Below are 5,916 nucleotides of genomic sequence, written 5' to 3'. Positions count from 1 at the left end.
CGAGGTGTACATAACACTCCATAATGAATATTATAGCTTATCATGAAACATAGAAATGAGATGCGATATCGCGTTTTAAGAAGCATTAGAAATCTATTGCTACGATACGTAGACATCTGCAAACGCTAATTCCTAGCAAGGAAGTGTCGCATTTTCAATCTCTAGAAGTGAATACGAGGTATACATTACACTCCAGAATGAATATTATATCTTATCATGAAACGTAGATGTGAGATGCGATATGGCGATTTAAGAAGCATTAGAACTCTATAGCTTCGATACGTAGACATCTGCAAACGCCACTTCCTACCAAGGAAGTGTCGCATTTACATTCATTTGAAGTGAATACGAGGTATACATGACACTCCGCAATGAATATTATATCTTATCATGAAATGTAGAAGGGAGGTGCGGTATCGCGATTTAAGAAGCATTAGAACTCCATTGCTTCGATACGTAGACATCTGCAAACGCTATTTCCTAGCAAGGAAGTGTCGCATTTACATTCGTCCGAAGTGAATACGAAGTATACGTGACACTCCGCAATGAATTTTATATCTTATCATAAAACATAGAAATGAGACGCGATATCGCCTTCTAAGAATGATTAGAACTCTAATGCGACGATACGTAGACATCTGCAAACGCTATTTCCAAGCAGGGAAGTGTCGCATTTACATTCTTTTGAAGTGAATACGAGGTATACATAACACTCTACATTGAATATTATATCTTATCATGAAACATAGAAATGAGATGCGATATCGCGTTTTAAGAAGCATTAGAACTCTATTGCTACGATACGTAGACATCTGCAAACGCTAATTCCAGGCAAGGAAGTGTCGCATTTTCAATCTTTAGAAGTGAATACGAGGTATACATTACACTCCAGAATGAATATTATATCTTATCATGAAACATAGAAATGAGATTCGATATGGCGATTTAAGAAGGATTAGAACTCTATAGCTTCGATACGTAGACATCTGCGAACGCTATTTCCTAGCAAGGAAGTGTCGCATTTACTTTCTTTTTTAGTTTATGCGAGATATAAGTGACACTTCGCAATGAATATTATATCGTATCATGAAATATAGAAATTAGATGCGATATCGCGTTTTAAGAAGTATTAGAACTCTGTAGCTTGGATACGTAGACATCTGCAAACGCTATTTCCTAGCAATGAAGTGCCGCATTTACATTCATTTGAAGTGTATGCGAGGTATAAGTGACACTTCGCAATGATAATTTTATCTAACAATGAAACATAGAAGTGAGATGCGATATTGCGTTTTGAGAAGCATTAGAACTCTATTGCTATTATATGGAGATTTCTGCAAACGCTATTTCCTAGCAAGGAAGTGTCGCATTTTCAATCTTTAGAAGTGAATACGAGGTATACATTACACTCCAGAATGAATATTATATCTTATCATGAAACGTAGATGTGAGATGCGATATGACGATTTAAGAACCATTAGAACTCTATTGCTTCGATACGTAGACATCTGCAAACGCTATTTCCTAGCAAGAAGGTGTCGCTTTTACATTGTTTTGAAGTTAATACGAGGTATACATGACACTTCGCAATGTATATTATATCTTATCATGAAACATAGAAATGATATGCGATATCCCGTTTTAAGACGCATTAGAACACTATTGCTGCGATACGTAGACATCTGCAAACGCTAATTCCTAGCAAGAAAGTGTCGCATTTACATTCATTTGAAGTGAAGACGAGGAATACGTGAAACTTCACAATGAATTTTATATCTTATCATGAAGCATAGAAATGTGATGTGATATCGCGTTTTAAAAAGCTTTAGAACTCTATTGCTATGATACGTAGACATCTACAAACGCTATTTCATAGCAAGGACGTGTCGCATTTACATTCTTTTGAAGTGAATACGAGGTATACATAACATTGCACAATGAATACTATATGTTATCATGAAACATAGAAATGAGATGCGATGTCGCGATATAAAGTGCATTAGAACATTATTGCTACGATACGTAGACATCTGCAAACGCTATTTCCTAGCACGGAAGTGTCGCATTTACATACTTTTGAAGTGAATGCGAGGTACGCATAACATTGCACAATGAATATTATATATTATCATGAAACATAGAAATGAGATGCGATTTCGCGATATAAGATGCATTAGAACTTTATTGCTACGATACGTAGACATCTGCAAACGCTATTACCTAGCACGGAAGTGTCGCATTTACATTCTTTTGAAGTGAATGCGAGGTATGCATAACATTGAACAATGAATATTATATATTATCATGAAACATAGAAATGAGATGCGATATCGCGATATGAGATGCATTAGAACATTATTGCTTCGATACGTACACATCTGCAATCGCTATTTCCAAGCAAGGAAGTGTCGCATTTACATTCATTTGAAGTGTATGTGAGGAATACGTGAAACTTCGCAATGAATATTATATCTTATCATGAAGCATAGAAATGTGATGTAATATCGCGTTTGAAGAAGCATTAGAACTCTATTGCTACGGTACGTAAACATCAACAGTCGCTATATCATAGCAAGGACGTGTCGCATTTACATTCTTTTGAATTGAATGCGAGGTATAAGTGTTACTTCACAATGAATACTATATCTTATCATGAAACATAGAAACGAGATGCGATATCCCGTTTCTAGAAGCATTAGAACCCTATTACTTCGATACGTAGAAATATGCAATCGCTATTTCCTAGCAAGGAAGTGTCGCATTTACATTCATTGTAAGCGTATGCGTGGTATACATAACACTTTGCAATGGATATTACAACTTATCATGAAACATAGAAATGAGATGCGTTATCGCGTTTTAAGAAGCGCTAGAACTCTATTGCTTCGATACGTAGACATGTGCAAACGCTATATCCTAGCAAGGAAATATCGCATCTACATTCATGTGAAGTGTATGCGAGCTATACATGACACTTCGCAATGAACATTATATCTTATAATGAAACATAGAAGTGAGATGCGATATCGCGTTTTAAGAAGCATTAGATCTCTATTGCTTCGATACGTAGACATCCGGAAAAAGCTATTTCCTAGCATGGAAGTGTCGCATTTACATTCTTTTGAAGTGAATGCGAGGTATACGTGACACTTCGCAATGAATATTATATCTTATCATGAAACATAGAAATGAGATGCGATATCTCGTTTTAAGATGCATTAGAACCCTATTACATCGATACGTAGACATAAGCAAACGCTATTTCCTAGCAAGGAAGTGTCGCATTTACATTCATTTGAAGTGTATGCAAGGTATACAAGACACTTCGCAATGAATATTATATCTTATCATGAAACATAGAAATGAGATGCGATATCGCGTTTTGAGAAGTATTAGAACTCCAATGCTACGATACGTAGACATCTGCAAACGCTATTTCCTAGCAAGGAAGTGTCGCATTTACATTCTTTTGAAAGGAATACAAGGTATACATGACACTCCACAATGAATATTATGTCTTATCATGAAACATAGACATGGGATGCGATATCGCGTTTTGAGAATCATTAGAACCCTATTGCTTCGATACGTATACATCTGCCAACGCTATTTCCTAGCAAAGAAGTGTCGCATTTAAATTCGTTTGAAGTGTATGCGAGGTATACAGGACACTTCGCAATGAATACTATATCTTATCACGAAACATAGAAATGAGATGCGATATCGCGATTTAAGAAGCATTAGAACTCAATTTCTTCGATACGTAGACATCTGCAAACGCTATTTCCTAGCAATGAAGTGTCGCATTTCCATTCATTTGAAGTGTATGCGAGGTATAAGTGACACTTCGCAATGATTATTTTATCTTACCATGAAACATAGGAATGAGATGCTATATCGCGTTTTAAGAAGCAATAAAACACTACTGCTTCGATACGTAGACATCTGGAAACGCTACATCCTATCAAGGAAGTGTCGCATTTACATTCATTTGAAGTGTAGACGAGGAATACATAATACTTCGGAATGAATATTATATCTTTTCATGAAACATAGAAGTGAGATGCGATGTCGCATTTTATGAAACATTAGAACACTTTTGCTTCGATACGTCGACTTCTGCAAACGCAACTTCCTAGCAAGGAAGTTTCGCATTTACATTCTTTTGAAGTGAATACGAGGTATACAAGACACTTCGCAATGAATATTATATCTTATCATGAAGCATAGAAATGACATGCGATATCGCGTTTTAAGAGGCATTAGAACACTATTGCTACGATACGTAGACATCTGCAAACACTATTTCCTGGCAAGGAAGTGTCGCATTTACATTCTTTAGAAGTGTAGACGAGATATACATAACACTGCACAATGAATATTATATCTCATCATGTAACGTAGAATTGAGGTGCGATATCGCGATTTAAGAAGCATTGAAATACTATTGCTTCGATACGTAGGCATCTGCCATCGCTATTTCCTAGCAAGGAAGTGTCGCACTTACATTCATTTGAAGTGTATGCGAGGTATACATGACACTTCGAAATGAATGTTATATCTTATCATGAAACATAGAAATGAGATGCCATATCGCGTTTTAAGAAGCATTAGAACTATATTGCTTCCATACGTAGACATCTGCTATCGCTATATCCTAGCAAGGAAGTGTCGCATTTACATTCATTTGAAGTGAATGCGAGGTATACATGACACTTCGCAATGAATATTGTATCTTATCATGAAACATAGATATGAAATGCGATATCGCGTTTTAAGAAGCATTAGAACCCTGTTGCTACAATTCGTAGATATCAGCAGACGCTATTTCCTAACAAGGAAGTGTCGCATTTACATTCGTTTGATGTGAATACGAGATATACATAACAATCCACAATGAATATTATATCTTATCATGAAACATAGAAATGAGATGCGATATCGCGATTGAAGAAGCATTAGAACTCTAATGCTTCAATACGTAGACGTCTGCAAACGCTATCTCCTAGCAAGGAAGTGTCGCATTTACATTCATTTGAAGTGTATGCGAGGTATACATATCACTGCACAATGAATATTATATCTTATCATGAAACAAGAAATGGGATGCGATATCGCTATTTATGAAGCATTAGAACTCTATGTCTTCGATACGTAGACGACTGCAAACGCTATTTCCTAGCACGGAAGTGTCGCATTTACATTCGTTTGAAGTGTATGCGTGGTATACATGCCACTACGCAATGAATATTATATCTTACCATGAAACATAGAAATGAGTTGCGATGTCTCGTTTTAAGAAGCCCTAGAACTCTATTGCTTCGATAAGTAGACACCTGGAAACGCATTTTCAAGCAAAGAAGTGTGGCATTTACAATCTTTTGAAGTGCTGAAGAGGTATACAAGGACGTGTGACATTTACAATCTTTTGAAGTGCAAACGAGGTAAACATAACACTTCCCAATGATTATTATATCTTATCATGAAACATACAAATGAGGTGCGATATCGCGTTTTAAGAATCATTAGAACTCTATTGCATCGATACGTAGACATCTGAAAACGCTATATCCTAGGAAGGAAGTGTCGCATTTACATTCATTTGAAGTGTATGCGAGTTACAAGTGACACTTCGCAATGAATATTATATCTTATCATGAAACATAGAAATGACATGTGTCACGTCACGAGGGTGGAAAATTTCCGCTTTACTCGGAGGCGACACGCAGCCAATTCGCGGAAACGGCTCGCTTAATTGCGACTAATGCCGGGTTCCTTCCGTGGGACAACGAACGCTTTTACGAACACGCTAACGCGGTAAATGTGGAAAAATACTACCTTTGCCGTCTTGATAGCGAACAAATCAATATTCTTTCCTGAGGTATCTCTGCTTCCGTGGATCGTAGTCTGGTATCG

The sequence above is a fragment of the Xylocopa sonorina genome, unplaced genomic scaffold (genome assembly GCF_050948175.1).
Source record: "Xylocopa sonorina isolate GNS202 unplaced genomic scaffold, iyXylSono1_principal scaffold0031, whole genome shotgun sequence".
Taxonomy (NCBI): domain Eukaryota; kingdom Metazoa; phylum Arthropoda; class Insecta; order Hymenoptera; family Apidae; genus Xylocopa; species Xylocopa sonorina.
Note: the sequence above shows the minus strand (reverse complement) of the source record.